Here is a 22751-nt window from a genome sequence, read left to right on the forward strand (position 1 = left end):
TGATAGTAGAGTGAAATGGCATCTAAAGGCTTAGCAACAGTGCCAGCTAGGAAGGAATACCTTGCATGGCTTGGGAAAGGTCCTTTAGGATATTCTAAATATCTTCTAAGTCAGTGCCAATATATGGTACTATTCCTGCCATAGCATAGTTACGACTCATAAGTCCAAAAAAGAAAGGTTGGAAATGGGAGTGGTTCTACTCACTATTTCCCTAAGTGATCTATTAGCAAAATTTTTGCTTCGGTTCTTTATGACCTTGGGATCTGTTGGTCTAGAGGTCTTAGTTCCAAAGGAGGAATATCCCCACCAGGAGATGTAACACTGATTCCACTGAACTGAAGTAGACATGGCATGTTTCCACTTTGGCTCTTCATGGTTCTAACTTAATAGCCTAAGAAGATGGTTACTATTTGGCTGGGATGATTGAGCTAAGAGGGAAATGGATGTCAGGAATACAAGAAATCCCTTGGGGTGTCTCTTAGTACTAAGTCCTCTGATTAACGTCAATGGGAAGCTACAAAAAAATCCAATTCAGATATGATGCTAATGGCCCACGCCCTCAGGAATAAAGGCTTGGGGCACCTTACTGGACAAAGATCCATAACTAGCCAAAGCATTTGCTGATGGCAAAGGGAATATGGAATGGATAACTGAAAAAAAGTAGTTATAAATATAAACTACAGCCATGTGGACAGTTGCAGAGATAAAGACTAATATTTCTTCCTTACTTTGAGTATGTCGGTATATGCATATTAACTAAATTTTTTATTTCTTTCCTCTCATCCCTTCATTATCAAACATAAGATGCATTAATCATAATTTACATCACATCACAGCATTAAAATTACAGGCTAGCAAGACAATGACCATCAAACTAAGACTTCACATCCTCTTCTGGGGACTGGGTTTTTCAGCTGTATGTGGGATATCTGTATCACATTAGGTGGAAGTATGCCTTTCTTAGTATCTTTATTGGAGATTAAGTATGGTTTAAGGAGATGTGCACGGGTGTCGAGCTGACACCAGGTGTGCTATGATGGTCTTTATGTGTCAACTTTGCTAGGCTATATTACTCAGTTAATTAGTCAAACACTAATCTAGGGATTGCTGTGAAGATATTTCACAGATATGATTAAAATCCATAATATTGGATTGGTAGCAAGATGGCAGAGGAGTAGGAGACTTAAATTTCATCTGGTCCCAGGAATTCAGCTAGATAGTTATCAAACCATCCTGAACACCTATGAACTCAACAGAAGAAAAGAAAAGAAGAAAATTCTATGAATAGAAAGGTGACCACTTTCTGGAAGCCATATTCTATCACTTCATTGTATTTAAGCTTATTTTTTGTATATATATATGTCTTTCTTTCTTTAAAATTCTGGGATACAGTTTCTTCTAACAGAACAAAATATACCCTAAATCTAGTGTATGGCTTTGTTCTAGTCTCCTGCCTTATCACATTCTCTCCTTTCTTTTTCTTTTTTTTTTCAACCAACTTCTTATCTTATCAATTCCTTTTCTAAAATCTTTTTAAAAATTTTCATCTTTACAGTCATATTCTATCCCTTCATCATACTTATCTATCTATCTATCTATCTATATGCTTTTCTTTCTTTAAAAGTTTGGGAGGCAGTTTCTTCTAACAGATCAAAATACACCCAAAATCTAATGTGTGACTCTGTTCTATTCACCAGCCTGATTGTATTCTCTCTCTCTCTTTTTTTTTTTTCCCCTTCTTTCTTTTTTCCCTGGTTTTGGGTTTCTTCGGATTTGTTTAGTGTATATTTTTCTGGGGGTCGTTGTTTCCCCTTTAAGCATTTTGATCTCTCATTCATCTATTCTTCTCTGGACAAAATGACAAAATGGAAAAACTCACCTCAAAAAAAACAACAAGAAGTAGTACTGACTGCCAGGGACCTAATCAATATAGACATCAGTAAGATGATGGAACTAGAGTTCAGAATAACAATTATAAAGATGCTAGCTGGGCTTGAAAAAAGCACAGGAGATGCTAGAGAATCCCTTCCTGGAGAAATAAAAGAACTAAAATTTAACCAAGTTGATATCAAAAAGGCTATTGAGGTGCAATAAAAAAATGGAGGCTCTAACTGCAGGATAAATGAGGCAGAAGAGAATTAGTGATCTTAGAAGACCTGATGATGGAGGATAAAGAAGCTGAGATCAAGAGAGATAACTACTGGATTATGAGGGGAGAATTTAAGAGCTAAGTGATATCATAAGACAAAACAATATTAGAATAATTGGGATCCTAGAAGAAGAAGAAAGAGAGAGAGGGACAGAAGGTACATTGGAGCAAATTACAGTGGAGAACTTCCCAAATTAGGGAAGGAAACAGGCATCAAAATCCAGGAGGCACAGAGAATCCCCCTTGAAATCAATAAAAATAGGTCAACATCCCAACATCTAGTAGTAAAACTTAAAAGTCTCAGAGACAAAGACAAAATCCTTCAAGCAGCCTTAGACAACCTACAACAGCAGAAAGGCTAGACTGGCAGCACACCTATACACAGAGATATAGCAGGCCAGAAAGGACTGACTTCAGAGCACTATATGAGAAAAATATGCAGCCAAGATACTATATCCAGCTAGGCTCTCATTGAAAGGAGGATGAGAAATAAAAAGCTTCCAGGACAAATAAAAACTAAAAGAATTTGTGAACATTAAACCAGTCCTATAGGAAACATTGAAATTGGTCCTCTAAGCAGACAGAGAGCCTAAAAGTAGCACATAGGAAAGGAACAGAGACAATATGCAGTAACAGTCACCTTACATGCAATACAATGGCACTAAATTCATATCTTTTAATAGTTATGCTGAATGTAAATAGGCTAAATGCCCCAATCAAAAGACACAGGGTATCAGAATGAATAAAAAAACAAGACCCTTCGATATGTTGTCTATAAGAAACTCATCTTAGACCCAAAGACACCTCCAGATTTAAAGTGAGAGGGGTGGGAAACAAATTACCATGCTAATGGACATCACAAGAAAGCTGGGGTGGCAATCCTTATATGAGATAAATTAGATTTTAAGCCAAAGACTATAATAAGAGATGAGGAAGGACACTATATCATACTTAAAGGGTCTGTCCAACAAGAAGATCTAACAATTTAAAATATCTATGCCCCTAACATGGAAGCCGCCAATTATGAGAACCAATTAATAACAAAATCAAAGGAACACGTTGACAATAATACAATAATAGTAGGGGACTTTAACAGCCCCTGCACTGAAGTGGACAGGTCATCTAGGCAAAAGATTAATAAGGCAATAAAGGCTTTAAATGACACACTGGGCCAGGTGGACATCACAGATATATTCAGAATATTCCATCCCAAAGCAACAGAATACACATTCTTCTCTAGTGCACATGGAACATTCTCCAGAATAGATCACATCCGGGGTCACAAATCAGGTCTCAACTGGTACCAGAAGATTGGGATCATTCCCTGCATATTTTTGGACCACAATGCTCTGAAGCTAGAACTCAATCACAAGAGGAAAGTTGGAAAGGACTCAAATACATGGAGCCTAAGAGCATCCTACTAAAGAATGAATGGGTCAACCAGGAAATTAAAGAAAAATTGAAAAAATTCATGGAAACACATGAAAATGAAAACACAGCTGTTTAAAATCTGTGGGACACAACAAAGGTGGTCCTGAGAGGAAAGTATATAGGAATACAAGCCTTTCTCAAGAAACAAAAAAGACCTCAAATACACAACCTCATGCTACACCTAAAGCAGCTGGATAAAGAACAGCAAAGAAAGCCTAAACCCAGCAGGAGAAGAGAAATAATAAAGATCATAGTAGAAATCAATGAAATAGAAACCAAAAGAACAGCAGAACAGATCGACGAAACTAGGAGCTGGTTCTTTGAAAGAATTAATAATATTGATAACGCCCTGGCCAGACTTATCAAAAAGAAAATAGAAAGGACCCAAATAAATAAAATCATGAATGCAAGAGGAGAGATCACAACCAACACCAAAGAAATACAAACAATTATAAGAATATATTATGAGAAACTATACGCTAGCAAATTTGACAATCTGGAAGAAATGGATGCATTCCTAGAGACATATAAACTACCAAAACGGAATCAGGAAGAAATAGAAAATCTGATCACACCCATAACCAGTAAGGAGATTGAAGTGGTCATCAAAAATCTCCCAATAAGCAAAAGCCCAGGGCCAAATGGCTTCCCAGGGGAATTCTACCAAACACTAATTCACCTGAAACTGTTCCACAAAATAGAAATGGAAGGAAAACTTCCAAACTCATTTTATGAAGCCAATATTACCTTGATTCCAAAACCAGACAAAGACCCCATCAAAAAGAATTACAGACAAATATCCTTGATGAACATGGATGCAAAAATTCTCACCAAAATACTAGCCATTAAGATCCAATAGTACATTAAAAGGATTTTCACCAGGATCAAGTGGGATTTACTCCTGAGCTGCAAGGATGGTTCAATAGCCACATTAATCAATGTGATAAAACACATTAATAAAAGAAAGAACAAGAACCATATGATACTCTCAATAGATGCTGAAAAAGCATTCGACAAAGTACAGCATCCTTTCTTGATCAAAACTCGTCAAAATGTAGGGATAGAAGGTATCAATACCTCAATATCATCAAAGCCATCTATGAAAAACCCAGAGTGAATATCATTCTCAGTGGGGAAAAACGGAGAGTTTTTCTTCTGCAGTCAGGAACACAGCAGGGCTTTCCACTGTCACCACTACTATTCTACATAGTACTAGAAGTCCTAGCTCAGCAATCAGACAACAAAAAGAAATAAAAGGCATCCGAATCAGCAAAGAAGAAGTCAAACTCTCATCCTTTGCAGATGATCTGATACTTTATGTGGAAAACCCAAAAGACTCCACCTCAAAACTGCAAGAACTCATACAGGAATTCAGTAAAGTGTTGGGATATAAAATCAATGCACAGAAATCAGTTGCATTTCTACACACAAACAACAAGACAGAAGAAAGAGAAATTAAGGAGTTGATTCCATTTACAAATGAATCCAAAACCATAAGATACCTAGGAATAAATCTAACCAAAGAGGCAAAGAAATGTGCACTCAGAAAACTATAAAGTACTCATGAAAGAAATTGAGGAAGACACAAAGAAATGGAAACACACTCCATGCTCATGGATTGGAAGAACAAATATTGTGAGAATGTCAATGCTGGGCGCCTGGGTGGCTCAGTGGGTTGGGCCGCTGCCTTCGGCTCAGGTCATGATCTCGGGGTCCTGGGATCGAGTCCCACATCGGGCTCTCTGCTCAGCGGGGAGCCTGCTTCCCTTCCTCTCTCTCTGCCTGCCTCTCTGCCTACTTGTGATCTCTCTCTGTCAAATAAATAAATAAAATCTTAAAAAAAAATGTCAATGCTACCTAGAGCAATCTACACATTTAATGCAATCCTTATCAAAATATCACCAACTTTTTTCAAAGAAATGGAACAAATAATCCTAAAATTTGTACGGAACCAGAAAAGACCCTGAATAGCCAAAGGAATGTTGAAAAAGAAAGCCAAAGCTGGTGACATTGCAATTCCAGACTTTAAGCTCTATTACAAAGCTATAATCATCAATACAATATGGTAATGGCACAAAAACAGACACATAGATCAATGGAACAGAACAGAGAGCCCAAGAAATAGACCCTCAACTCTATGGTCAACTAATCTTCAACAAAGCAGGAAAGAATGCTCAATGGAAAAAAAGATAGACTCTTCAACAAAAGAGTCTGTGTTGGGAAAATTGGACAGCCACATGCATAACAATGAAACTGAACCATTTCCTTACATCACACACACAAATAGAATCAAAATGAATGAAAGACTTCAATGTAAGAATCCATCAAAATCTTGAGAACACAGGCAGCAACTTTTTCAACCTCAGCCGCAGCAACTTATTTCCCTTGCCAAGGGCAAGGGAAGCAAGGGCCAAAATGAACTATTGGGACTTCATCGACATCAAAATCTTTTGCACATCAAAGGAAACAGTCAACAAAACCAAAAGACAACCAACAGAATGGGAGAAGATATTTGCACATGACCTATTAGATAAAGGGCTAATACCCCAAATCTATAAAGAACTTACTAAACTCAACACCCAAATAACAAATATTCCAATCAAGAAATATGCAGAAGACGTTTCTGCCAAGAAGATATCCAAATGGCCAACAGACACATGAAAAAGTGCTCAACATCACTCAGGATCAGGGAAATACAAATCTAAACCACAGTGAGATACCACATCACAGCAGTCAGAATGACTAAAGTAACAAATCAGGAAATGACGGATGTTGGTGAGGATGCGGAGAAAGCAGAACCCTCCTACACTGTTGGTGGGAATGCAAGCTGGTGCATCCACTCTGGAAAACACTATGGAGTTTCCTCAAATAGTTAAAAATAGAGCTACCCTACAACCCAGCAATTGCCCTACTGGGTATTTACCCAAAGATACAAATGTAGTGATCCAAAGGGGTACATACACACCAGTGTTTATAGCAGCAATGTTCACAACAGCCAAACTATGGAAAGAATCCAGATGTCTGTAAATAGATGAATGGATAAAGAAGATGTGGTGTATATATATAATGGACTATTATACAGCCATCAAAAAATGAAATCTTGCCATGTGCGATGATGTGGATGGAACTAGAAGGTATTATGCTAAGCAAAATAAGTCAATAAGAGAAAGGCAATTATCAAAAAATAACTTATTATTTCATTTATAATTTCTCACTGATACGAGGAATTTGAGAAACAAGATGGAGGATATAGGGAAGGGAGGGACAAATGAAACAAGATGAAACCAGAGAGGGAGACAAACCGTAAGAGACTCTCAGTCTTAAGAAACAAACTGAGTGTTGCTGGAATGGAGCAGGGTGATAGGGATAAGGTGGCTGGGGGATGGACACTGGGGAGGGTATGTGCTATGGTGAGTGCTGTGAATTGTCTAAGACTGATGAATCACAGACCTATAGCCCTGAAACAAATAATACATTATATGTAAAAAAAATCCGTAATATCTTAGGGAATTTTCAAGGGCCTGATTAAATTTCTGGAAAAGTCTTAAATGTAGAGCTGAGGCTACCCTGAAAAAGAAGAAACCCCTCCTGTGGATGGCAGTTTCAGCTTGTACCTAAGAGTTCCAGCCTGATCTTCCTGACAGCCTGCCTGCCTTATGACTTCAGACTTGCTTAGCATAAGCCTATTTCTTGCAATACATCTCATAATACACGTCTCCTACTGCTTCTATTCTCTGGTTGACCCTGACTAATGCAGTCCTTCACCATGTCACATGATAGAACAAAGAAAGATTCTCTTTCCAACAAATAGCCCAGGGCTCAGATTCAAGGTTAAAGGATTAAAGCTTGCAGACACTGTTTACCAAAGGAGAAAATGCCAAATAGCAAAAGCAACACAGAAATCAATCCTCTTCACCACAGGAGCAATGTGAAAAACAAATGAGTTGAGTTCAATATGAAATTTTCTCTGTAGGATTATAAAAAATTAGCACTGCTTCATATGTAATAGCTAGTCCTTCAGAGACAGGCATCTACCTACAACAAATCATGGGCTAATCAAGATCACAACCATATCCTTAGACACTTTATGATCAAAATGTATGCTCAGAAACACAGTCATTGTTTCTTTTCATCTTATCTTCAAAGAAAACTCCAGTTACTCTACCTACCCAGGATGTCTCTACATACATACTTCTACAAATAAAAGAATGCACTTGTTTTTTAACCTTTGTGTTTGTATGTGATTATCCTTTGTGTATTCCATTGTCTTGAATTCAAAAACCAATTTTTTAACTATATCCAGGCATTTAGAAAAGCCATTTGAAGCTACTGCTAATTAAAAATTGTTTATGGCAACGAAAAATTGTATATCCTCTCAGAGAGAGCTCTTGGGACTTCTGAAAACAAGAATTAAAAAACTGACTTAATAATCTTTACCTTGTTGCCTCCATCCTTTTAAAGGCATATAAATATCTTATATGCCAGTGTAACGTTTTGGTAAAATGTCTTTGCCTTCCATCCATTCTGCCTGATTCCTTCTTGCCACTGCAAAATACCTTATGTGCAAATACTTCAGTTGTATAAATGAAACACAGCAATGTTTACTGATCCCTTTCAAATAAAAATCTTACATACCTGTAGGAAGAAAAAAGGAATCAAGACTTGGACATATCAACTAGATCCAGAAACAGTCCTTCGGGTACTACCCACCATTTGATACCGAAATCTGCAGCTGTAGGCTTTAGCCTAATCTCTATTAATTGGGGCTTGCAAAAAAGATGGTAACAAAGAAATCACACTTTTTTAACCAGCTGAACCTCCGAGACTATTGTTTTTCTGTATCTCCTGGGAAACAATGTTCACTATGCAAGATGCCACCCTTGCTCCAAATCAGGACAAGAATCCATATGTTTCAGATTGGAAACAGGATAGGCAGTTACTATCTAAACAGAAATCAAACTGCTCTTATTCCAAATAAAACTGGGAATGAGGTTATCAAAGTAAAGCCGACTCAAGTGGTAATGAAACTTCCAATTCCCCAATCCCACTAATGTTGTCTGGGAAGAAAATTACTTCTACGAAGATTTGTATATGTTTGTTAAAGTGAAGGATAAAAACCACCACGGCTCTATTCATTTGTGTGCAGCATATTAAATGTAATTGATTACACAATTTATTATCCAGCTCCTTGTATTTAACCAGTGGTAGCAGCAATATTCTTCAGGAAATTACTCTAATTTCTATAGATGATGCTCTCTACCCCCTGCCCCATATACATATAAATCAGACCCTAGGAAAATGATATGCAGCCAAATAATCTAATATCCTGCAAATCTATGAATTGCCATCTTAGAAAATATTTATCTCACAAACCCACTGTATACTAAGAGGACAGATATAATTAAAAAATTATCCAGTGTCAAGAACATGTAGATTTTACACATGAAGGTAATTCTAAGGATATGCTATACGATGTACAAGGGGATAGTGGGTTTGTCCTTTCCTATTTGAGTGCCAAGAATATCCAAAGTAACAAAGCATGTGTAGACAATAGCTGGGAAGAACCTCGAGTAGCCTTATGTTTTAGTCTATTAGTCATCACTTAGAAACTGTGCTTGTGGGGCACCTAGGTGGCTCAGTTGAGTGTCCAATTCTTGACTTATCAAGTTATCATTCACCAGGACATAAGTCTCATAAATAGAATTTGAGTATTTGCTACCTCTTGTCTTAGCATTGTATCTATTTTTGAATACAGAGTAGGTGGTCATCTTAAAGAATTAAGTTTTAAAAAGCAATTACCAACTAGAGGAAGGGGTATGTGGGCAGAAAAATCTTGAGAAAGAAGGCTGATATGGTCTAAGAGTATGCAAAACTTTGTAACATTTCTTTTGTTCTTATCTATTTTGAATACTGAATAATATTAAAAATAGTGGAAAAAAATTTTAAGTTATAATGAGATAAATTTATATGCCATATATACCATATCCCATAAATTTTAAGTTATAATGAGATAATTTTATATACCATTTATATACCAATGAGATACATTTATATACCATAACCATACCATTAAATACCATATATACTTTATACCAATTTACAGTAATTCTTAGTAAGTTTAGAGTTGTGCAACCATCACCAAAATATAATTTTAGAGTAATTCTAACACCCCCAAAAGAAACCTCATACTCATTTGCAGTTGCTCCTATTTTCCACTCCTTGTACTAGGTGATCACTAACTGACATCCTTTATCTACAGATTTACCATTTCTGGACATTTCATATAGACAGAAGACACAATTCACAATCTTTTTTGAGACCTTTTTTCAGTTAACTTGTTTTCAACGTTATCCACATTGTAGCATGTATTAGTACTTTGTTCATTTTTATTGTCCAATATTCCCCTGTATAGATACACAACATTTCATATATCAATTCATCAGTTGCTAGACATTTGGGTTATATCCACTTTTTGGCTGTTATGGATAATACTACCATGAGAATTCATAGAGAAGTCTTTGTGTAGATGAATGTTATCTAGGAGTGGAATTGCTGGATCCTGTGGTAATTCTATGTTTAAGTGATGATTTTTATATTTATCAGAAAGGCAAGTGATTTAAAGAGTGGAATATGGGTCTAAAGAAAATACTAGTTGTTTTCTTTTTATTATGGCTCAAAATTACTTGAGAGATTTGAGAGATGATAGGAAGATCACTATACAATCCCTGAAAATTTCTCTATTATTGAAGCTATATGACATTCAATTAATAGCAAACATTTTTTTCTCATTTTAGTTATGCTTTATAGTGGGATATCTTTGAGTTCAATTTTACCAATGACATCCCACCCATGTTAATCAGTCAGGTTGTTAAAGAACTCTGAAATACTGGAGAAATGTAATCTTTTTACATGAAGAATTCTTTTTTAAAAGACTTTATTTTCCAGAGAGAGAGAGAGCACAGCAGAGGAAGAGGGAGAAACAGACTCCCCACTGAGCAAGGAGCCAAATGTGAGGCTCTATCCCAGGACCCTAGGATCATGACCTGAGCTGAAGGTAGACACTGCTATAAACATTGGGGTGAAGATGCCCCTTCAGATCACTACATTTTTATCTTTGGGGTAAATACCTACTAGTGCAATTGCTGGGTTCTAGGGTAGCTCTATTTTTAACTTCTTGAGGAACCTCCACACTATTTTCCAGAGTGGCTGTTTCAGCTTCCATTTCCACCACCACTTTCTCCACATCCTCACCAACATCTGTTGTTTCCTGACATGTTAATTTTAGCCATTCTGACTGGTGTGAGCTGACATCTCATTGTGGTTTTGATTTGTATTTCCCTAATGCCAAGTGATGTTGAGTATTTCTTCATGTGTCCATTGGCCATTTGTATGTCTTCCTTGGAGAAATGTCTGTATCTTCTGCCCATTCCTTGATTGGATTATTTGTTGTTTTGGTGTGGAGTTTGTTAAGTTCTTACAGATTTTGGATACTAGCCCTTTATCTGAAAGGTTATTTGCAAATATCTTCTCCCATTCTGTAGGTCATCTTTTGGTTTTGTCAACTGTTTCTTTTGCTGTGCAAAAGCTTTTTATTTTGATAAAGTCCTAATAGCTCATTTTTGCCTTTGTTTCCCTTGTCTTCTGAGATGTGTCTAGTTGGAACTTGCTGTGTCTGAGGTCAAAGAGGTAGCTGCCCGTGTTCTCTTCCAGGATTTTGATGGATTCCTGTCTCACATTTAGGTTTTTCAGCTGTTTCCATTGTTTTTAATTTTTATTTTCCCATGATTAGTTGTCAGAAGACTTTATATATGTGTTGGCTCTTTGGGTTTATTCTTCTGAGAGTTGCCTCTTGGGGTAGTTTGCCTTATTAACTTAAGGGAATTTTAATAATTTTTATAATACAGATATAACACTTCTTAATCATCCCTTTAATGACTTCTTATTATACCTTCCCCTGAGATTATTCCAGGTATCTCTTTCCTCCTCCCAGATACTGTCCTTAACAGCCACCTTTCTTAGTAGATGATTTCACTTCATTCTCTACTGAGAAGACTGAGATTTTAAAAAATCCATTGCACCAATATTTTATGAACACATACTATATGATGAATATTTAATCTTCATAACCTATAGAAGATATGTTATAATGTATCATATATAACAAGACACTTGTGATCCTTGCCCTCATGAATCTTAAAGTTGGGTGGTGGTATGAGAATTCAGAATACTGAAACAGGGAACAATGAGAGACACATGCTATACATAGGTGATCAGGAAAGTACCCTCTTAGAAGATCATATTTAAGCTCTCATCTAAAAAAAGTTAACACAAGGAAGAACAGGGTTAAGAGTGCCAAAGACAGCTATAGGTATGCTGTAGCATATACTAGAAACTGAAAGAAGACCAAGGCTAATGAAATTGGAACATAGGATTCAAGGAAGAAAAAACATAAAGGACCCTAAAGGCCATGGTAAGAAGTTCAAATTTTAAGTAAGGGTCAGTAAACATTTAAGAAGGAGAGTTGTATAAAATGAGGTAAGCAGAAGGTGATCGTGTAGAATATCCTAAGACAGGCAAAAGATTTTAGATTTCATTCTACATGATTGAGGAATCTGAAAATTTTAGGCTGGGGTAGACTGTTATTTTTAAATAATCTTTCCATCTGCTGTGGAAAATGAATTGTGTGGGGGTAAGAACAGAACTCTTTATAGAATATCGAAGCTCAGTCTACGGCCATACCACCCTGAACGCGCCCGATCTCGTCTGATCTTGGAAGCTAAGCAGGGTCGGGCCTGGTTAGTACTTGGATGGGAGAACATAGAAGCTCAGGTTTGAACTATTGTTGGGAGGAATACATACATTTTGGAGGTAGAATAGAAATAAAACAATATCTTGGGGCGCCTGGGTGGCTCAGTGGGCTAAAGCCTCTGTCTTCAGCTCAGGTCATGATCCCAGCGTCCTGGGATGGAGCCCTGCATTGGGCTCTCTGCTCAGCGGGGAGCCTACTTCCCTTCCCCTCTCTCTGTCTACCTCTCTGCCTACTTGTGATCTCTCTCTGCCGAATAAATAAATAAAATCTTTTTTAAAAAAAGAAATAAAACAATATCTTATGGATTGCTTGTGAGGGGAGAGAGAAGAAAGGAGAGAAGTGAAGGACATTTTTTGACTTGAGTGGCTAGTATTTATTGAAATGAAGTTTTGGATGGGGTGAATATGGAGTGGGGGGTAGAAAAGGGAAATTTAGCTTTGTTATCTGTAAGATACCTACCAGACAGTTTAGTAGAAGTCTTGTACAGACAAGATCCATGGGTTTAATGATTAGGGGGAAAGGTCAGTCCTGTAGAAACAAATTTGGGAGCCACTAACATATAGATAATATTTGAAGCCAAGGGCCTAGATAAAGTCACACTGGTAAAATGTGTAGAAAAAAGGGAAGAAGGGGTAGGTGTAAGTACAAGTGGAGAAAGAGAAGCCTATAACAAATAAGTGAAAGGTTGACCAGTGATAGAAATTAATCATCCTACCCTTTTGAGGACTGGGCTCCATCAATTACTCATCTTGCAATCTTTTCTTTCACCAGTTACTTCTCAGGATTATCAATATTTCAAATCATTCCTCACTCCAAAATCATACTCTTTCAACCAAATTTCTGCTTTTCCTCTTTTGCTTCTATGACACGGCCCTAGCCCGTTTCTTTGACAGCTTTTCAGATTGTCACTCCTGTTTTTTCAGACTCTTACATCTAGGCATTTTCAAAGGTTCTGTTTACATTTCTCTGAACTTTTTCTCAGAAACTAATACTCATTCCTACAGGGGCAACACCAATCTAGATGACTCCCAAATCTAAACCTCTAACTTAAATTTCTCTTAGGAGATTTAAATTCAAATTTCTACTTATATACTAGGTACCTTGGGTTGGAAATCCAATCTGTTTAATAACTAGATAATCAGGTTAGAGATGGAAGAAACTGAAAATCTAGTTGAAGTTTCTGTTTATAGGCAAGGGGACTGAAGAGCATAGCATTATCTTTAAAGTCACTGGCTAATTTCTGGAAGGACTAAAACCTGGTATTCTTGACCCTCATTCCAATGGTCTTTAAAATAAAATTAAGCATCGCTATCACAAAATCAATTCCTTTTCCTGACGTTTTTATTCTTCCAGTCACATGGATCCAAAACCTTTGTTCTGGTATTTAAACCCATTCATAATGTAACCCAAGTTATGATTTTAATCGTAATTTCATTTTCCCTTGCACTTCCTGTAAAACTAAAGTATACTTCCTGCTATGCCCTTCACATACCGTGTGATTATCTTCCTTCACTCAGACTCTCTGCATGTCTTCACCCACATGAAACACACAGACACATCCAAAGATGCCCCTAACCCATCGAAATTTTATCCTATCTTTTAGGGCTTGTTTCAAATAGTACATCTTCAAAAACCTTTTCTTAATTTGTGTTTCCTTTGTAGCACTTATACTATCTAATAGGTGATAAATATTGGGATATTTGCCTTACTCTCCTATTAGAGTACTTGATGGTAGGGGATTCTATATGTTTCCTGTAGTACTTAGCAAGCCAGTTTTTCTTGATGGTAGGAGATTCTGTATATTTCCTGTAGTACTTAGCAAGCCAGTTTTAAAATTAATATTAATAGATGTCTAATAAAAATTTTGTTGCTCAGTATTATACAAAAATACAAAATGGTCAGATTTTTAGAAATCTGCAGAATTACAGAATTAATGTTAATCTGTAAGGGTCATCTTTGCATAGCCAACAAAAAGACACCAAAGTAACTAAAAAACAAACCAAAAAACCTATAAGCAATCAGAGTTCTTGTGACTCTTTAGGTCATTATCATCTTTCATGTGGTAATTATCTTCCAGTGGTTTGGCTCAGCTGTGCCCTACTATTTGCTCTTATTTGTCATTAAGGCCTCACATATTATTTATTTTCATTCTATAGCATTTATGCAGGAAGGCAGCAATGTAAGCTCCCTTGCCTGTGATTCTTCCCACAGATAATAGAAAATAAATTGCAATTAGATTTTGGTAATTGTATATAATTAACTCAAAATGAGCTGTTAATTATAAAAAATATGTTTTTCACTTCCTCATTATCTCATTTATTTTAGTTCCAAATTCTTAATGCCTCACTTGAGTAAGTTTAATATTTTAAATACACATTTTTAATACTAAGGTAATTTAAATTTCCAAATAAACAAAATTTAACTTAAAATTAAATTTTATCTAGGGAATTCCACTTCCAAAATCAAAAAGCTTGCAAGGTAGAAAGGAGGTCATCTCCCACAACAATTTTATATTATATTTTCTAAAATCAACAGACATTTTTTATTTAAATCATTCTGCAAAGGCTTCTCAAGCTGTATGTATTCTCCCTTGACCCATCTCTACCTCTTTCTGGGTTAGTGAAGACTATCATTTTCACAGCCAAATGAATCAAGGAGACAGATGAATTCATTGCCTTTACTTCTTTGAATCTCACATTAGATTAAATAATTTAAGTGCTGTTGAGTAAGAATTCTTGGATTTCCAAAGACTGTCAGACTTTGGAAGCAGTTGCCAGAGTTTATTCAAACTCTTACAATGTAGATTAATATTTTAAAAGGTCTATGATGTGATAAAAGGCATATTAGGAAATATTTTTTTGGAAGCAGTGTATAGTCTTACCTCGTTTTTATCATAATTGGAATGTAGGACATGCATGCCCAGGTGCACTTAAACTTTTAAAACATGTCCATCTCTTACACTGGAGTGCTAGTTTGTAAAGCACTCACTCCACTTACCCAAACAGCAGTGATGAAAACTTTCATGAGTTGCAAGCAGGAGTATGCATTGCTACAATCTTTAGGAAAAGAAAATTGGCATGAACTATTACAATTTATAACTCTAACTTATATCAAAATATCTTTATGTAAAAATAGCCTCTGACTTATTCATGTTGGGGAATTTATTCTAAAAAAAAATATAAGTACCTGAACATAAGGCTATAAGTACAGTCATGCTTGTTTTAGTCTTACGCATAGTGGTAAAGAACTTAAAACAACCTGAATGCCCAAAAATAGAAGTGCTGGATAAGTTACAGTATATAAAGAAACCACAGACTAATATGCTTTTATAAAAAAACAAGTTAGTATTTTTATTAATTTTCTATTGCTGCTAAAATGAATTATCACAAATTTAGTGGCTTCGACAACACAAATGTATTGTTCTACAGTTCTGTAGGTCAGAAGTCTGACACAGGTCTCACTGTGAGGTGTAGGCTATGTTCCTTTCTGGAGGTCTAAGAGAGGATGTTTCCTTGCTCATCTGGGTTGTTGGCAGAATTCAGATCCTGGCAGTTAGAAGATTGAGGTCCCCATTTCCTTCATGGCTGTCAGCTGAGGACTGTCCCAAGCTTCTAGAAGCTACTTGCATTCCTTGGCTTGTGACCTCCTCCCTCCATTTTCAAAGCCAGCAATGACAGGTTAAGTCACTCTTGTGCTTGGAATCTCTCCTTCTCCTTTCCTTTCATCTCTTGGACCCAGCACAGACCCACTTTTGGGGGCTTGTAATTAGACTGGGCCCACCCAGATAATCCAGGATAATCCAAACATCCAAAATATATCATAGTATATCTACAGTTATCGAAGTATAACTAAAAGTAAATTGGAATATTACACACTGGACCACATGAACGTAACATATATATTCAGAATATTCTATCCTGAGGTGCCTGAGTGGCTCAGTCGGTTATGTGTCTGCCTTTGGCTCAGATCATGATCTCAGTGTCCTAGGTTTAAGCCCAGCATTTGGCTCCCTGTTCTGTGGGGAGCATGCTTCTTCCTCTTCCTCTACCACCTCCCCTGCTTGTGTTCCTTGTCTTTCTCAAATAAATAAATAAAATCTTAAAAAAAAAAAAGTACATTCTATCCCCAAACAGTAGAATATACATTCTTTTCAAGTATACATGGAACATTCCCCAGAATAGATCGCATTACACCAAAAAAATACTGAAATCGGGGAACCTGGGTGGCTCAGTCACTTAAACGTCTGCCTTCGGCTTGGGTCATGATCCCAAGGTTCTGGGATCGAGTCCCACACCTAGGGCTCTCTGCTCAGTGGGGTGCCTGCTTCTGCCTTTACCTCTGCCTGCTGCTCTACTTGTGTTCTCTCTCTCTCTCTCTCTCTCTGGCAAATAAATAAATAAGTAAAATCTTAAAAAAAAAAAAAAACACCCAAACCCTGAAATCACATTATGCATCTTTTCTGAACACAACAATATGAAACCAGAAACCAGTCATAAGAAAAAATCAGTAAAGAACACAAATATATGGAGGAAAAATAACATGCTCCTAAACAATGAATGGGTCAACCAGTAAATCAAAGAGGAAATAAAAATATATAGAGAGACAAATGAAAATGAAAACACAGCAGTCCAAAATCTTCGGGATACAGCTAAAGTTGTTCTAAGAGGGAAGATTATAATACTGGCCAATCTCAAGAAACAAGAAAAATCTCACATAAACAACCTAACTTTACACCTAGAGGAGCTAGAAAAATATGACCAAACAAAACCCAAAGCCAGCAGAAGGAAGGAAATGGTAAAGATTAGAATAGAAATAAATGCAACAGAGATTAAAGAAACAATAGAACAGATGAATGAAACCAGGAGATGGTTCTTTGAACAGTTAAACAAAATTGATAAACCTTTAGCCAGATTCACTAAGAAAAAAAAAAAAAAGACTCACATAAGTAAAGTCAGAAATGAAGGACATAGAACAACCAGCACTACAGAAATACAAAGAATTATAAAAGTTATAGGCCAACAAACTGGACAATCTAGAAGAAATAGATAAATTCCTAGAAACATGTAAACATCCAAAACTGAATCAGAAATAGAAAAGTTGAGCAGACCCATTACTAGCCAATGAAATTCAATCAGTAATAAAAAAAAACTCCCAAGAGAGATGGAGAGGAAAAGTGAGTTGGGAGAATTGGAGGGAGAGATGAACCATGAAAGACTATGGACTTTGAGAAACAAACTGAGGGTTTTGGAGGGGAGGGGGGTGGGGGGTTGGGTGAGCCTGGTGGTGGGTATTATGGAGGGCACGTATTGCATGGAGCACTGGATGTGGTGCATAAACAGTGAATTCTGCAATACTGAAAAGAAATTTAAAAAGAAAATTAAAGAAAAAAAAGAAACCGAAGTTCAGGACAGATGGCTTCACAGATTAATTCTACCAAACACTTAAAGAAGAGTTAATACCTATTCTTCTCAAACTATTCCAAAAAATAGAAGAAGGAGAGCTTCCAAATTCATTCTATGAGGCCACGATTACCAGATACCAAAACTAGGTAAAGATACTATAAGAAACCAAAAAGACCAAAACAACCCACCCCTCCCAAAAACAAACACCAAAACCAAAAAAAGATCCAAAGCCAAAAAAACTATAGATCAATATCTCTGATAAACATAGATGCAAAAATCCTCAACAAAATATTAGCAAACCAATCCAACATTACATTAAAAAATCATCTACCTCTATAAAGTAAGGTTTATTCTAGGGATGCAAGAGTGATTCAATATTCACAAATTAATCAGTGTGATACATCACATTAATAAGAGAAAGAATAAAGATCATATAATCATCTTATTAAAGGGGTTACTATTCAAAATATATAAAGAACTTATGGAATTTGATACCCCCAAAACTGAATAATCCAATTAAAAACTGGGTAGAGAACCTGAATAGACATTTTTCCAAAGAAGACATACATGGCCAACAGACACCTGAAAAGATCCTCAACACTAATCATCAGGGAAATGGAAATCAAAATTACAATGAGATATCACCATACATCTGTCAGAACGGCTAAAATTAAAAAAAAAAAAAATACAAGAAATAACACGTATAGGCTAAGAAGTAGAGAATAAGGCCCTCATCCACCATTGGTGGGAATGCAAATTGGTACAGCCACTGTAGAAAACAGTCTGGAATTTCTTGCTTTCTTTTTCTTTTCTTTTTTTTTAAAGATTTTATTTATTTATTTGATAGACCGAGATCACAAGTAGGCAGAGAGGCAGGCAGAGAGAGAGAGAGAGAGAGAGAAGCAGACTCCCTGCTGAGCAGAGATCCCAATGTGGGGCTCGATCCCAGGACCCTGAGATCATGACCTGAGCTGAAGGCAGAGGCTTAACCCACTGAGCCACCCAGGTGCCCCTGGAATTTCTTCAAAATATTAAAAATAGAATTCCCATATGATCCAGTAATTTCAGTATTGAGCATCTACCTCAAGAAAACAAAACCATCTCTTCAAAAAGACACATACACTCCTGTGTTTATTGCAGCATTATTTACAATAGCCAAGATATGGAAGCAACCCAAGTGTCCATCTATAAATGAATGGAAAAGGATGTGGTATATATGTACAATGCAGTATTTCTTAGCCATAAAAAATAATTAAAACTTGCCATTTACAACAACATGGATGGATCTAGAAAGTATTATGACAAGTGAACTAAGTCCATCAGAGAAGAGAAATACCACACGATTTCACTCACATGTGGAATTTAAGAAACAAAACAAATGAAAAGGAAAAATAAAGAGAAAAACCCCAAACCAGACTCTTAACTATAGAACAGAAGGGTGGGGGAATGGGTAAAAATAGGTAAAGGGAACTAAGAGTACAGTTATCTTGACAAGCACTGAGTAATGTATAGAATTGTTGAATCATTATAACGTACACCTGAAACTAACACTCTATGTTAACTATATTGGAATTAAAAAAAAAAAAAAGATGTGATGCGTGTGGGTGCGTGCACACACACCCACACGCACCCACCCCCCCGGAATATCAGTTAGTCAGAATGATATCTTTTTTTTTTTTTTTTAATTTATTTGACAGAGATCACAAGTAGGCAGAGAGGCAGGCAGAGAGAGAAAGGGAAGCGGACTCTCTGCTCAGTAGACAGGCCGATGTTGGGATCCATCCCAGAACCCTGACATCACCACCAGAGCTGAAGGCAGAAGCTTTAACCCACTGAGCCACCCACTCGCCCCAGTCAGAATGATATCTTGCCATTCATGACAACACAGATGAACTAGAGGGTATTCTATAATGCTAAGTGAAATAAGTCAGACAGAGAAAGACAAATACCATATGATTTCACTCACATGTGAAATTTAAGGAGTAAACCAACCAAACAAAGAAAAAAGAGACAAACAAAAATCAGACTCTTAAATATACAGAACAAACTGATGGTTACCGGAGAGGAGGTGGGTAGGGGGATGGGTGAGTAGATCGAAGTGATCAAGGGTATGCTTACGCTGATGAGCACTGAGTGATGTACAAAATTGTTGAATCATTATTTGTATACCTGAAACAAATATGACACTGTATGCTAACTACACTTGAATTTTAAAAAGTGGGATATGAAACAAAATATGTAATATAATACATATCATATACCATAAAGAAATAAGATCTAGAAGTTATGTATTTTTTTTAGATGATGAGATTATAGGTATGAGTTAATTTCTTATTCTGGCTTATCAGCATTTTATATATATATTTTTTGTACCATAAGGAAGCAAGTAAATATATAAGCAGGATTACAGAGGGCTCCAGGAGGGATATCTTAAAAAACCAAAAAATAAAGAAGAAAGAAGGGAATAAAGCAGCAAAAGAATGTAATGAAGACATGATAGAATAACTAATGTGTTTAAATATATTCAGAGAATTAAACTTTCTGGGTGAGTTTGGGAATTCTAAGATGTGAGAATGTAAATTGTGCAAGGTCAGAAATTTTTCTTTTGTGCATTGCTACATCCCCCAAAGTTTAGAATGTGTCTAATACCTGGCGGGAAACTTTATAAATATTTGAATGAATGAACAAATCAACGAGTACACAGAAAATTAAATAAGGTATTTCTAAGCTCTAAAGAAAACAATTATATGGAAATTAAATTTAATAATCATATAGTACATGGACCTGCTGTGTATAAAATAGATACAATCTTATTGTAACCATCTTATGATATAGCTATATTGCAAGGACAGAATGAAGGGAAAAGGGAAATATTATTTTTACACCCATGTGTGTGGGTATGTATATTAGGGGGGAAGTGGAAAAGGAAAGGAGGGGAGAAGGAAGAAATGTGAGGACATGCGAGGAGAGAGGGAGAAAGCCAACAGATGGTTATCTGTGAGAGCTAAGTCACCATCTTTCATAGAAGAAAGCTAGTATTCAATGCCTACAGAAGTCTGTTTTTCAGAAATGTGGATATAATGCTAGAAGAAACAGATAAAAGAAGAAACATCTAAAACAGTCAAAACTTCTTCTCTCTGAAGAGTGAAAACTGGGAGTACTGCTTCTCCACTGCAGAGGAGGCTGCTATTTTGCATAAGCCTTGTTGAACTAGTGGAGTTTTTAAACTATCCGTATGCTTGATATCAACAGTAAAAATTAAATAAAAAATAAATTACAGCAAGTCATAAGAAGACAAATACTGTATGATTTCACTTATATGAGGTAATGGAGTAGTCAAACTTATAGAAATGGACAGTAGAAAGGTGGTTGTCAGGTGCTCCCTACCGGGAGAGGAAATGTAGAGCAGTTTGATGGGTATGGTGATTCAATTTTGCAAGATAAAAAAGTTCTGGAGATTGGTTACATAAAAATGTGAATATACTTAGTACTACTGAACTGTACACTAAAAAATGGCTGATATGGTACATTTTATATTCTGTGTATTTTACCAAAATTAAAAGATGGCAGAATTGTCTGAAATGAGAATTCTTAGGTTTTTTTTACACTGGATGAGTAGTTTCTATAGGACCAAACTCCCATAGTTAACAATTAAAACACTGGGAAGAAAAAACAAAAACAAAACAGAACAAAACAAAACAAAAACCAAACCTGAAGCACTGAAGAGTCATTGAAAACAAGCAGAAACTGGAAGAGGATCAGCACTTGAAAAAAGACTGGCACTGGGAGAGTTCTTCATTTTTTTTTTCTTTTTTTTAAATGGCTTTCAGCTGAAGGTCAGTCTTAAAGAACCAGAGGACAGAGTCTGAGCTGACCAAAGCACATGAAAAGAGAAAAATCCTGGAGAGGTAAGAGAGAAAGACCGAAAGCCTCAAATTCTGTGTAACAACCCTGCCAGTTGTGGCTGACCGACCCCTGAACTACCTGAAAATAGGGCAGACTCAAACATCTGCCCCAATTAAAAGAGCTCAGCAGTGATTTTCACTGTTGCTCAAGGGAAACAGAGCTTGCAATTTGAATTCAGTTAAGTAAACTGCTTGCTACCATATAAAAATTAACATTGTTTAGAGGGTTTATAATTGAATTCCAGAGTCATTCACAATACTAGGAAACAATAAAAAAAATTTGCTAAATGTACAAAGGAATGTACAAATGTACAAATGACCAATACTCAAGAGAAAAGTTGACCAATGAGACAAACCCCAAGATGATTCAGGTGTTAGAATTGGAGAAAAGCATTTTAAAGGAAAAATATACTTGTAATGAATAAAAAAGGAAAGTTCATCAGAGAAATAGAAAATTTAAACAAAGATCCAAATGGAAAGCCTAAAACTAAAAAATCCATTATGTAAATAAAAATAAATCATTCTACAGGCTTAAAAGTAGTCTGGAAATAACAGAAGAGTTGATGAATTTGAGACAGATCAATAAAAAATTATCCGCTATGAAGAATAAAGAAAAAAAATTAGAAGAGTCAAGGACTTCCTTAAAGGCCTAATATACCTGTAAATGAAATACAAAAAGAAAAGAAGAAAGAGAATAGGCAAAAAAAGTTTTTGAAAAAATAATGGCCACAAATTCTTCAAATTTCATGAAAAGAGAATTCTCAAACACAGCTCTGGTGGTAAAAACTGATTTAACTTTTATGGAAAGCAACTGGATAATGTGAATCAAGGATTTTAAAAGGATTCATATACTTTGAGTCAGTAGTTTCAGTTATAGAATCTATATCAAAGACAAAGATAGAGATAAAGTAAAAAATTTATTCATAGAAATATTCTTCAAGGCACATTTATAATAGTATAAGCCTGGATTATACAATACTAGGGCAACATAGAAAAATATGTCAGATAATAAATATTTGTTGAATAAATTAGTATCAACTTTTCATAAAATAAAT

At 36.0% G+C, this 22751-nt stretch overlaps 1 protein-coding gene and 1 long non-coding RNA gene across 6 annotated transcripts in view; both read right to left on the minus strand.

The window, feature by feature from the left end:
* Window positions 1-22751, minus strand: part of KIAA1328 (KIAA1328 ortholog) — a 320199-nt gene that overhangs the window by 93098 nt on the left and 204350 nt on the right. The gene's annotated exons all lie outside the window — the stretch shown is intronic.
* LOC116572184 lies at window positions 11161-22560 on the minus strand. Its single transcript, XR_004278152.1, has 3 exons — window positions 22549-22560; window positions 14985-14988; window positions 11161-11329 (listed from the first exon to the last, which is right to left on the minus strand). It is a non-coding gene; the product is annotated as an uncharacterized LOC116572184 (long non-coding RNA).

This window comes from Mustela erminea, chromosome 13, assembly GCF_009829155.1.
Source record: "Mustela erminea isolate mMusErm1 chromosome 13, mMusErm1.Pri, whole genome shotgun sequence".
Taxonomy (NCBI): domain Eukaryota; kingdom Metazoa; phylum Chordata; class Mammalia; order Carnivora; family Mustelidae; genus Mustela; species Mustela erminea.